This window comes from Petaurus breviceps, unplaced genomic scaffold, assembly GCF_028583685.1.
Source record: "Petaurus breviceps papuanus isolate PSGF00001 unplaced genomic scaffold, PetGlider_PUasm1.0 556, whole genome shotgun sequence".
Taxonomy (NCBI): domain Eukaryota; kingdom Metazoa; phylum Chordata; class Mammalia; order Diprotodontia; family Petauridae; genus Petaurus; species Petaurus breviceps.
Window position 1 is genome coordinate 1,023,202 of NW_027186374.1, and position 14,104 is coordinate 1,037,305.

Genomic DNA, 14,104 nt, shown 5'->3' on the forward strand with positions numbered 1-14,104 from the left:
CCAGTTAGTTTTTAGTCTGTCTTTCCCTGGCCCTTTATTGCATATAATTTTTATTGCATCATGATCTGAGAATCATGCGTTTAATATTTCTGCCTTACTGCATAGAATTGTGAGGTTTTTATGCCCTAGAACATGGTCAATTTTTGAATATGTGCCATGAACCGCTGAGAAGAAAGTATATTCCTTTTTATCCCCATTCAGTTTTCTCCAGAGATCTATCATACCTATCCTCTCTAAAATGCTGTTCACCTCCTTAACTTCTTTCTTGTTTATTTTGAGGTTGGATTTATCAAGTTCAGATAGGGGGAGATTAAGGTCTCCCACTAGTATAGTTTTGCTATCTATTTCTTCCTCTAATTCCTTTACCTTCACCTCTAGGAATTTGGATGCTACACCACTTGGTGCATATATGTTAAGTAGTGATATTGCTTCATTCTTGATGGTGCCTTTTAACAGGATATAGTTTCCTTCCTTATCACTTTTAATTAGGTCAATTTTTGCATTTGCTTTATCTGAGATAAGGATTGCTACCCCTGCTTTTTTTTTACTTTAGCTGAGGCATGATATATTTTACTCCAACCTTTTACCTTTACCTTGTGTGTATCCCTCTGTTTCAGATGTGTTTCTTGTAAACAGCATATTGTAGGATTATGATTTCTCATCCATTCTGCTATCCGTCTCTGTTTTATAGGAGAGTTCATTCCATTCACATTTACAGTTATGATTGTTATCTGTTTCTTTCCCCTCATCCTATTCCTGCCCCTGTTAATGTTCATATTTTCCCTCCCTTCTCCCTTCCCCCCCTTAATAGTTTTCCTTTTGACCACCACCTCCCTCAGTGTTCCCTTTTCGGCCCCCCTCCCTTTTCCTCCCCTTTTCCTCTTACTACTTCCCTCCCTACAAACCACTCCCACCCCCCTTTTGTAACCCTTTCCCCCTCCTACTACCTGTAGGATATTGTTATACGTAATGAGGTATGCTATTTTTTCTTCGCATCAAGAGTGACAGGAACAGATCTCATGCGAAGCTCCTCTCCCTCCCCTCTTTCCCTCTAAAATGATTTGTGTTCTCCTTGTTTACCTTTCTAAGTCACTGTTGCTTCTCGTAATTGGAGGTTGAATTTTCCATTGAGTTCTGGCTTTTTTATAAAGAAGGTCTGGAACTCTGTTATATCATTGAATGACCATCTCTTTGCCTGGAAGAATATGCTCAGTCTCGTTGGGTATGTGATCCTTGGTTGTAATCCGAGCTGTTTTGCCTTCCTGAAAACAGTATTCCACTGCCTCTGATCTTTCAGTTTGGAGGCTGACAAATCCTGTGCAATCCTCACTGTGGACCCTCGATATTTGAATTGTTTCTTTCTGGCCGCTTGAAGTATTTTCTCTTTTATTTGGTAGTTCTGGAGTTTGGCCACAACATTTCGAGGATTTTTCAGTTTGGGATCTCTTACAGCAGGTGTGCGGTGGATTCTGTCGATTTCTATTTTCCCCTCAGGTTCTAGTATCTCAGGGCAGTTTTCCTTAACGAGCTCTTGGAGAATGTTGTCCAGGCTCATTTTTTCATTATAATTTTCTGGTAGGCCTATGATTCTCAGATTTTCTCTCCTGGATCTGTTTTCTAGGTCAGTTATTTTTTCTTTGAGGTATTTTACCTCTTTTTCTAATTTTTCATTTTTGTTGTTTTGCTTGGCTAATTCTTGGTTCCTCATAGAGTTATTTGTTTCCATTTGTTTAATTCTGGTTTTTAGCAAATCATTTTCCTTGGTTAATTTTTGAAGCTCCTTTTCCATACCATACACTTTTCTTTTTAGAGAGATGTTTTCCTCATTATAATGTTTTTCAAATTCTGCTATTTTCGTTTTGAGAGAATGATTCATTTTGTCTTCTATCTCTCTCATTTTGCTTTCAAAGTTCCTTTTTATCTCATCTAGGAGAGCCTTCTGTGCATGGGATCCATTCCCTGTTGAAGTCTCAGCTATGGGTGTGGAGTCCACATTGTCTCCCTCTGAGGTTGGTTCCTCCCTCTGAGGATAGTAGGACTCCAGAGTCTTTGTCTTTGTAGTCTGCTTTCTACCCATTTTGAGGCAGTGTCCTAGCCATGCCCTTCCTCTAGGATCCCAAGCCTTTACTGTAGAGGGTTTTGCCCTGGGGCAAGAGTTACTATATTTTCAGGGTCAGAGGGGGGGTTTGGAGCAAGTGGGGTTGTATCAGCAATGCCATATTCACAATGCCTATAGAGATTACAAATATGCTGATATAATTATCCATTAGAAAATACGTCATGTTTGCCATATGAGGAAATAAACTAGAAAATTTATTAAGATACCAAAAGACTGAGTCCCAAAACCAGAAAGTGAAAGCCATCAGAGTAGTTATGACATTGGCACAGGTAGATAAAGTAGAAAGCACCCACATTTTCAAGCCTTTAAAACAGAACAGGCTACCTCAGGCAAAGGTCCTCCTCTCCCCACGCACAGCAACCACCCAGCGTCCTGGAAGCGCACTCCCAGCAGCTCCGGCCCCTGGCAGTCCTCAGCAGGAGTCCTTAGCAGAAAGTCCTTAGCAGTTCTAACTCAAAAAAAGGGCTTCGCGCTGCCACTGCCTCTGCTGCTGCCGCCGTCACCACCACCTCCAGCCACCGAAGGAACGCTAGCTTGGCTTCCGCTTCCTCTTGCTCTGCCCCTTCCTGCTACGTCAGCAAGTCCAACGGGGCATGGAAGATCTTTAAATCCCATAACCCTTACAGGGGTTCACTCTGTCATCCTTGTCTTTGGAGGTCCTGAAAGGGGCTTTTTTTTTTTTTAAAGATTTCTGGGCTATGAAGTGGTAGCCCCAGGAGTGTTTGCTGTCCAGTATAGGGGCCCCTGTATTTGCTTCTTACCTTGCTCTTTCCAGTCCCAGTCCTTTGGTGATAAGCCTGGTAGTGGACCTTGTGGTTGGTGGGAAGACTTGCCCTCCGAGTTGATCAGGCCCCTTCCAGGCCTGCATCCACCAGCCGTGCCACGCCTTCCCGCACAGGCTGCTGTGCCTGTTTTTGATTTTGAGTAAGAGATTTTTCTCCCTGTCTTTCCAATACACACAACCCCAAAATAGTGAGCCTACTAATTACCTCTTCTCCCAATCTGTTCTCTGTTATGTTGTAATAGTAATGAAATTTAAAGATTCCCCTGTATTGGCTTGGTTTTATTTCTGTAAACATACAACAAGAAAATCCTTCTTCAGGGATTCTGAACCAACAGAAAGGTTCCCAGACTCCTGCAACAACAGCACTGTCCTTCACCAGTGGACAGTATTCACTCTCTGTCTGCAGGACAGTCTCAGGAGCTCTTAACCAACAGCCAGGTTCCAGAACTTCTTCAACATCAGGACTGTCTTTCACCAGTGGACAAATCTGGCAAAACAACGTCAAAACAGACAGACAAAGTACCAGCAAAACAGCCATGTCTCCTCAGTCCTTGGCCACTCTGGAGGCAGGTCTCAAAAGTCCAGGGCAATTCAAAGTGGCCCTCAGCAATCCTCTCAGTCTCTCTCTGCCTCCATGAGGGTGCTGCTTCCAAAAAGTTCTTCTGCCTCTCTCTTGTGTCTCTCCAAATCTATGTCACCAGCTCCACCCAGTTCAGCACTCTCTTTTCATGTCAACAAGTCCATCCCACAAGTGGGATTAACAAGCTCTGGGTTTTAACACAATCAAATCAAACCAAAAACCAAGCCAAAACAGGGGAATCTTTAAATGCCATTACTATTACATATGTCCTCCCCCATAACCCCATAACTTTCTAGTAGGGCAAGATGAATTTCAATACCCCAGTGCCTATATATCTTACTTCCCCATTGCATGCAAAACAATAACAAGAGCAACAACAATTTTTTTTAACATTTGTTTTTAAAACTTTGCTTCCCAGATTCTTTCTCCTCTTACCTCCCCACTCACCCCAACTGGGAAGACAAACATTTCAATATAGGTTGTATATGTGTAATTAGTTAAGCAAAACATTCCCATAGTAGCTATATTGTAAAAAAAAACTAACTGTATTTCCCTCAATCCTATCCCACCCTCCACTTATTCTATTTTCTCCTTTGACCCTGTCCCTTTTCAAAAGTCTTTGCTTCTAACTAACCTCTCCCCCAATCTGCCCTCCCTTCTATCATCTCCATCATCCCCGCCACATCCTCTTCCCCCTACTCTCCTATTGGGCAAGATACCCAATTGAGTGTGTATGTTATTCCCTCCTTAAGCCAAATTCAATGAGAGTATGGTTGACCCATTCCCTTTTACCTTCCTGCTCTTCCCCTCCATTGTAACAGTTTTCTCTTGCTTCTTTGATATGAGATAATTTACCCTATTCTATCTCTCACTTTCTCCTTCTCCCAATATATTCCTTTCTCATCTTTTAATTTTATTTTTTAGATATCATCCCTTCCTATTCAACTGATTCTGTGCCCTCTGTCTATGTATAAATGTACATGCATATGCACATACTCACATATACATTTATATGCACATACATCTTCCTATCCATCCATCCATATGTATGTATACATACATGTATACATATATACACACATGCATGTATACATATAAACATATACTATATATACACACATATATATATTCCCTTCAACTATCCTTATATTGAGAAAAGTCTCATGTGTTAAAAAATACCATTTTTACAGGTAGGAATGTAAATAGTTCAGCTTTAATAAGTTCCCTATGATTTTTTTCCTGTTTACCTTTTCATGCTTCCCTTGCTTCTTGTATTTGAAAGTAAAATTTTATGTTTAATTCTTTTTTTTTTCATCAAGAATGCTTGAAAATCCACTTCTACATTGAATGTCCATATTTGCCCATGAAGCATTATACTCAGTTTTGCTGGGTAGGTGATTCTTGGTTTTAATCTGAGCTCTTTTGACCTCCAGAATATCATATTCCAAGCCCTTTGATCCCTTAATGTAGAAGCTGGTAGATCTTGTATTATCCTGATTGTGTTTCCACAGTACTCAAATTGTTTCTTCCTTACTGCTGTTAGTAGTTTCTCCTTGACCTGAGAACTCTGAATTTGACCATAATATTCCAAGGAGTTTTCTTTTTGGGATCTTTTCCAAGAGGTGATTGGTGAATTCTTTCAATGTCTATTTTGCCCTCTGGTTCTAGAACATCAGGGAATTTTGCTTGATAATTTCTTGAAAGATGATGTCTAGGTTATTTTTTTATCATGGCTCTCAGGTAGTCCAATAATATTTAAATTATCTCTCCTAGATCTATTTTCCAGGTTAGTGGAATTTGATATTTCAATGAGATATTTCATACTGCCTTCTACTTTTTCCTCTCATTTGGATTTGTTTTATAGCATCTTGATTTCTCATAAAGTCATTAGCTTCCATTTGCTCCAGTATGATATTGAAGGAATTATTTCCTTCCGTGAGATTTAAAAATTCCTTTTCCATCTGACCAATTCATTTTTCTTCTTTTTTCTTGCTATTTGAAGGGGGAAAGTAGGGCAATTGGGGTTAAATGATTTGCCCAAGGTCACACAGCTAGTTTTTGTGTTATGTGTCTGAGGCTGGATTTGAACTCAGATCCTCCTGACTCCAGGGCTGGAGTTCACTGCCCCACCTAACTGCCTCTCAATGCTTTAAAAAATTTTTTTTGGTGTTTATTAATTTTTTGTTTACTTTTAGTTTACAAGATTCAGTTCCACAATCATTTGAGTTACAAATTTTCTCCCCTGACCTCTCCTCCCTCCTCCCCACCTTGGCAGCATTCAATCAAGTATACAATCTGCACATACTTTCACATTAGACATTAGTCAGGTTATAAAGAAGGATTGTAATGGATGGAAAGAACACTGGGAAAAAGGAAACAAAACCAAACAAGAAAAGGAAATAGAGCAGGTTGTTTCAATCTGCATTCAAACTCTGTTCTTTCTAGTTCTTTCTCTGAATGTAGACATCTCTCTCCATCATGAGTCTTTTGGACTTGTCTTATAAGCCTGCATTGCTGAGAGGAGTCCAGTCTATCAAAGTTGGTCATCACACATATGTTGTGTCTATAATTGTGTACACATTTCTCCTGGTTCTGCTCTTCTCACTCAGCATCAGTTCTTATAAACCTCTCCAGGTAAATATGAAGTCCATCTGCTCCTCATTTATTATAGGACAATAGGATTCCATTACCTTCATATACCACAACTTGTTTAGCCATTCCTCAATTGATGGACATCCTCTTAATTTCCAATTCTTTGTCACCACAAAATTAGCTGCAAGAAATATTTTTGTATATATGGGTCTTCCTACCATTTCTGTGATGTTGTTGGGATACAACACTAGAAGATTTATTGCTGGGTCAAAGGGTATGAAATTATTTATAGCCCTTAAAGAATAGTTCCAGATTGCTCTCCAGAATGGTTGAATCAGTTCACAATTCCACCAACAATGCATTAGTGTTTCAATTTGTCCACATCTTCTCCAGCATTGGTCATTTTCCTCTTTTGTCATCTTAGCCAAGCTGACCAGTGAGATGTGGTACCTCAGAGTTGTTTTGATTTGCATTTCTCTAATCAATAGTGATTTACAGCATTTTTTTCACATGCTTATAGATATCTTTAATTTCTTCCTCTGAAAACTGCCTGTTCATATCCTTTGACCATTTATCAATTGGGGAATGACTTGTATTCTTATAGATTTGACTCAATTATCTGTATATTTTAGAAATAAGTCCTTTATCAGAGACACTTGTTGTAAAATATCTTTCCCAATTTTCCACTTCCCTCTTGATCTTGGTTACATTGGCTTTGTTTGTACAGAAGCTTTTCAATTTCATGTAATCAAAATTATCCATTTTGCATTTTATAATGCTCTCTAATTCTTGTTTGGTCATAAAGTTTTCCCCTCTCCATAAATCTGACAAGTAAACTATTCCTTGCTTTCCCAGATTGCTTACAGTAGCAGCCTTTATAACTACATCATGCACCTATTTAGACTTGATTTTGGTATACAGTTTTACATAGGGGTCTATGCCTAGTTTCTGTGATACTATATTCCAGTTTTTCTAGCAGTTTTTGTCAAATAGTGAGTTCTTATCCCAAAACCGGGGTCTTTGGGTTTATCAAAGAGTAGTTTAATATAGTAATTGACTGATGAGTCTCATGTACCCAATCTATTCCATTGATCCACTACTCTATTCCTCAGCCAGTACCAAATAGTTTTCATGACTGCTGCTTTATAACACAGATTAAAATCTGGTATGGATAGGCCCTTTCCCTAGCCTTTCTTTTCATTATTTCCCTTGATATTCTGGACCTTTTGTTTTGCCAAATGAATTTTGTTACTATTTTTTCTAGCTCTATAAAGTAATTTTTTGGTAGATTGATTCGTATGGCACTAATTTAATGTAGGTAAAATTGTCATTTTTGTTATATTAGCTTGAACCAGCCACAAGAAATTGGTGTTTTTCCAATTAGTTAGATCTGACTTTATTTGTGTGAAAAGTGTTTTGTAGTTGTGTTCATATAGGTTCTGGGTTTGTTTTGGCAGGTCAATTCCCAAATATTTTGTAATGTCTACAGTAACTTTAAATGGGATTTCTCTTTCTATCTCTTGCTTTTGGATTTCATTAGAAGTATATAGAAATGCCGAGGATTTATGGGGATTTTTTTATGCTGCAACTTTGCCAAATTTGTTTATTGTCTCAAGGAGTTTTTACTTGATTCTCTAGGATTCTCTAAGTATATCATCATATCAGCTGCAAAGTCTCTTCTTTGCCTAATTTGATTCCTTTCATTTCTTTTTCTTCTCTAATTATTACTGCTAACATTTCTAATACTGGACTGAATAAGAGGGATGATAGTGGACACCCTTGTTTCCCACCCTGATTTTATTAGACATGCTTCTAACTTATCCCCATTACATATAATACTTGCTGATGGCTTTAAATCAATACTATCTATTATTTTAAGGAAAACTCTACTTATTCCTATACTGTCTAGTATTTTTAATAGGAATGCATGCTGTATTTTGTCAAAAGCCTTTTCTGTATCTATTCAGAAAATCACGTGGTTTCTGCTAGTTTTATTATTGATATGATCAATTATACTGATTTTTTTTTGTAATATTGAACCATCCTTGCATCTCTGGAATAAGTTCTACCTGATCAAAGTGTATTATTCTTGTGATAAGTTGCTGTAGTCTTTTTGATAATATTTTATTTAAAATTTTTGCATCTATATTAATGAGGGCAATTGATCTATAATTTTCTTTTTTTGTTGTTTTATCTCTTCCTTATTTAGGTATAAGTAGCATATTTGTGTCATAAGAAAGAATTTGGTAGGACTCTTTCTTCACTAATTTTTGCCGATAGTTTGTAGAGTATTGTAATCAATCGTTCTTTCAATGTTTTATGGAATTTGCTAGTGAATCCATCTGGCCCTGGAGATATTTTCCTAGGGAGTTCACTGATGGCTTTTTCTGAGTTGGGATGATTTAAGTAATGTACTTCTCCTCAGTTAATCTGGGTAACTTATATTTTTGTAAATATTCATCCATGTCACTAAGATTTATGTGCATACATTTTGGCACAATCATTCCTAATTCTTGTTATAATTTCCTCTGTGCTGGAGGTAGATTTGCCCTTTTCATGTCTGATGCTCTTGATTGGGTTTTCTTCTTTCTTTGCTTTTTATCTTATTGACTGAAGGTCTATCAATTTTATTGTTTTTTTTTTTTCATAAACCAGCTCTTAGTTTTATTTATTAGTTCAATAGTTTTCTTAAATTCAGTTTTATTAATCTTTCCTTTAGTTTTCATTATTTCTAATTTATTATTTAATTGGTGGTTTTCAATTTGTTCTTTTTCTAGCTTTTTCAATGGCATGCCCAATTTATTGACCTTCATTTTCCCTAATTTATTCATGTATGCACTCAGGGATATCAAACTTTCCCTAAGAACTGCCTTTGCTGCATCCCACAAGTTTTGGTATATTGTCTCAATATTGTCATTCTCTTGAATGAAGTTACTGATTGTTTCTATAATTTTTTATTTGACCCACTCATTCTTTAGGATTAAATTACTTAGTTTCCAATTAGTTTTTAGTCTGTCTTTCCATGGCCCTTTATTGCATATGATTTTTCTTGCATCATGATCTGAGAACAATGCATTTAATATTTCTGCCTTTCTGCACTAAATTGTGAGATTTTTGTGCCCTAGTACATGGTCAATTTTTGTGTATGTGCCATGTACCTCTGAGAAGAAGGTATATTTTTTTTATCCCCATTCAGTTTTGTCCAGAGATCTATCATATCTAGCTTCTCTAAAATTCTATTTTACTTAACTTCTTTCTTGTCTAATTTGATGTTAGATTTATCAAGTTCATAGAGGAGAGATTGAGGTCCCCCACAAATATGGTTTTTTCTATCTATCTCTTCCTCTAATTCCCTTAATATCTCCTTTAGGAATTTGAATGCTATACTACTTGGTGTATATATGTTAAGTAATGATATTGCTTCTTTCTAGATGGTACCTTTTAGCAGGATACTGTTTCCTTACTTACCTCTTTCAGTTAGATCTGTTTTTGCTTTTGCTTTATCTGAGATGAGGATTGCTACCCCTGCTTATTTTATTTTTGCTGAAGCATAATATATTCTACTCCAGCCTTTTACCTTTACCTTGTGCATATCCCATTGTTTTAAATGCATTTCTTGTAGACAGCATATTGTAGGATTATGGTTTTTAATCCATTCTGCTATCTGCTTTTGTTTTATGGGAGAGTTCATCCCATTCACATTCACAGTTCTGATTACTATCTGTGTCTTTCCCTCCATTCTATTTCCTCTCCTGTATATGTTTTTTGTTTTTTTTTCCTTCTCCCTTCCCTTCATTAAGAGTTTTCCTTTTGACCATTATCTCCCTCAATATTCCCTCCCTGTGACACCCCTCTTTACCCACCCTTTCCCCTTACTACTATTTCCCTCCCTTCAAACCACCACTCTCATTTTTATCTCTCCCTTATTCCTCCTCCTGCCTGTAAGGCACAATGGATTTTTATACTATGTGGGATTTATACACTATGTGATATGGATTTATATACTGTTATATATTATATATGTGTATATACACATTTATACATATATAATATATACTATGCTATTCTGTCTTTGACCCCAAACCAATGAAAGTAAATTTCATACAGTGCTCCTCTCCCTCCTTCCTTTCCCTCTATTTTAATGAGTTTTTGTGGCTTTTAACTTTTAAATCTTATACTTAACTGATTGTGTTGATCCCTCTTTGAACCAGAACCAATGAGAATAAAGTTCGTGTGATGTCCACATCCCTCCCTCCTTCCCCTCTACTGCAGTATGTTTTTATACCTCTTCATGTGGCAAAATTTACCTTTTTTCTGCCTCATCCTTCCTTTTATCCCATTACAGTCCCTTTGAACCCCTTAATAAGATTTTTTTAATCTTCAGATTAGTTCATTTATACCCACACTGTCTATCTATATATTTATTCCTTTTAAAGGTCATGATAATCATATAAATTTCAATATTGACAGTTATCAGCTTCTCATGTAGTTATATAAAAAGTTTGCTCTTATTGAATCCCAAATTATATGCATGTTTGTGTATGCATGTGTGCATGTGTGTGTGCATGTGTGTGTTTGTGTGTATATTTCCTTGTTTATCTTTTTATGTCTTTTTTTTTAAAGCAATAGGGGTTAAGTGACTTGCTCAAGGTTACATGGCCAGTTATTTCTGGGTGTGGTGCTGAGTATCTGAGCCCGGACCGGATCCAGGTCATCCCGACACTGGAGCCGGTGCTCTTACTCGCTGAGCCACCTGGCCGCCCCTAAGCAATTGGGGTTAAGTAACTTGCTCAAGGTTACACGACCAGGTGTTTCTGGGTGGGTGCTAAGTGTCTGAGCCCGGGATTCGATCTCCAGGTCTTCTCAACACTGGAGCCGGTGCTCTTACTCACTGTGCTACCTGGCCGCCCCTTTTTATGTCTTTCTTGAGTCTTGTAATTGGAGATCCAATTTTCCATTGAGCTCTGGCTTTTTCATCAGGAAACTCTGGAAGTCCCTTATTTCATTAAATGAGAATCTCCTTGCCTGAAAAATTATGCTCAGTTTTGTCGGGTAGTTGATCCTTGGTTGCAGTCCTAGCTCCTTTGCCTTAGGAAATATCAAATTCCAATCCCTGTGATCTTTCAATGTAGAAGCTGCTAGGTCCTGTGTAATCCTGACTGTGGTTCCATAATATTTGAATTGTTTCTTTTTGGCTGCTTGCAGTATTTTCTCTTTGACCTTGTAATTATAGAATTTGGCTACAATATTTCTTGGAGTTTTCAATTTGGGTTCCCTTTTCAGGTGGAGTCCAGTGAATTTTTCGATAACTATTTTACCCTCTGATTCTAGGAGTTCAGGACAGTTTCCTTTGACAATCTCTTGGAGGATGTTGTCCAGGCTGTTTTTTTTTCATCATGGCTTTCTGGTAGACCAATAATTCTTAGGTTATCTCTCCTGGATCTGTTCTGCAGGTCAGTTGTTTTCCAGTGAGATATTTTACACTTTTTTCTCATTTTTCAATCTTCATGTTTTGTTTGACTAACTCTTGCTGCATCATAGAGTCCTTAGCTTTAATTTGAGTTATTCTAATTTAAGTGAATTATTTTGGTTAGTTTTTGAAGCTCCTTTTTAGGGAGGTATTTTGTCCAGTTAGATTTTGGACCTCCTGTCCCAGTTCATAATTTTTTATTTAAATTTATCTTCTACCTCTTTATTTCTACCTCTCTAATATTTCTTGAGCTCATGCAAGAATGCTTTTTGGTCTTGAGACCAGTTCATGTTTCTTTCTGTGGTCTCAGGTGTGGATACAGAGTCCATGGTATCTACTGAAAGTGATTCTTCTCATTCACAATAATAGGATTCAATTGTCTTTGGTCTTCTCTTTGCAAGTTTCTTTAAGACCATTTTGATTGCCTATTTCCTGATCTTTAAAGTGTATTTCTGCTTCTGGGGTACAGAGGGCTCTGATCCATGCTTTTCAACCTGGGAACTAGGTATCTAATTGTTGACTTGGTGTGCTGTAGTCTGGGTGTCTAGACTGAGGCCAAGGCCAGGACTCTCAGTCATTCCCCTGAGTTACCCTGAGGCTCAGAGAGTAACCTGTGGTGGACGAGTGGTCTGGCCACTTCTGATTTCTGCCTCTATGCCCCTGGGCTACAGTTCATGCAGGCCCAGCAGCTGGCCACAGGCAGTGCTGGTTTCTGCATATTGCTCTGATGGTGCTAAGGTCCACCTGGGCTTGTGGTGGCTCCACCACCCTAGGCTTTGGGAGCTCCTGCTGGTCCGCTGAGGTGGGGCCTCTTGGGACCCCTCCTAGCTTTTACTTAAGACTCCTTACTGCTTCAGTCTCAACCTTTCTCAATGACTCCTAAGCCTGAGGCTGTTTCCACTATTTCAGGATTTTACTGTGGGTGAAATATTTATCTCTTTGAGTTTTTCTGGTCAGGGAAGAAGAATTGGATCAGCTAGGGTTTACTTTGCCATCTTGGCTTCTGGAAGATCAGATAGTTGATTTTTAAACTTCCAAGCTGTGGGCTGACAGCCGCAAGAGAAACTGCTATCTCCGCTGTGGGTTCTGCGCTCTCCTGCTGTGAGATGGCTGCAAATTTCCTTTGGGGTGGGTGAGTCTGATGGCTGGGGCTCCTTCTCATTCCACTGTAGTCTGTTCTCTGGTCCCTACTGGTGCAGCCCTTCATGCTCCACACTTCCCCTGCTCAGACCTACACAGGCACTTTCCTGAGCTGGGAATCTACCCTGCTATGTCTTGCAATGGATTCTGTCACTCTAGAATCCATTCAGACACACTGTTTAAAGTTTAGTGACAGGACTCATAGAGGAGCTTAGAAAAATTACTGCTTCTGTTCCACCATCTTGGCTCCATCCCCCTCAATTCTGTTTTTGTTTAAGACATTCTTCTCCTCGATGGCTTTTTGGGTTTCTTTTGTCATCTGAGTTATTCTATTTTTTAAGGTGTTATTTCCTTCAGTATCTTGGGGTGTCTCCTTTAGCAGGCTGTTGATTTGCTTTTCATGATTTTCTTGTATCATCCTCATTTCTCTTCCCATTTTTTCCTCCACTTTTTTTACTGGATTTTCAAACTCCTTCTTGAGCTCCTCCATGGCCTGTAACTTATTCATATTTTTATGGAAGCTTTTGATGCTGGAGTTTTGACTTTGCTATTTTCTTCTGTTTCCATGTTTTGATCTATTTTGTCCCCCAAAAAAGGATTCTATGGTCTGGTTGTGCTTCCTCTGCTTGCTCATCTTGCCAGTCAATTACTTGACTTTTGAGCTCTTTGCCACGGTAGAACTCTGCTTTCAGACTGGAGCAAGCTTTGTCCCAAATCTCTGTGGTTTTCAGAGTAGTTGTCAGAGCACTTGTCTGAGCTATGAGGAGGGTTCCCTCTCTACAGCCACCACAAACTCTGGCAGACAGGACATACAACCCAGGACCACCACCCAAGAAAGTGACTTAGATCCAAGCAGGTCAAAACAAGAGTGATTATCCTCTGAAAAGTTCTTGAACCCCCACTATCTATAAGCCCCGAGCTCCTGAAGCAGTCAAGAGGAGTCAGCTGCAGCAGCCATGTCCCTGCCACCTCTCATCCCAGGCATAGGAGCTGGACTAGGCTCTTCAGTCACTCAGTTCCAGTAGAGTTCTCCACTGACCTTTTATTTGCTCTTTGGCATTTATGGGTTGAGAAGTCTGGAAACCACCACAGTTGCTGGTGATTCACTCTCCTGAAGTCTGCTCTGGCTGCTCAGGGCTGCCCCAGGTCTGGGCCCATGTGGGACTGTGCTTGTCTTCCAGCTCAGTGCAATAGACCTTTCCTGTCAGAATGACAGGTTGTCTTCAGTGGGATATTTGTTTCTCTCTGTCACTTTGTGGGTTCTGTAACTCTAAAATTTTAGAATCTTTTTTTTTCCACAGGTATTGAAGGGCTTAGAGTGGGATCTTAAGCCAATTTCTGCTTTTACTCTTCCATCTTGACTCTGCCCACTGAGAGCATTTTCACTGGCTGTCTGCCATACCTGAGAAGCTCTCCCTT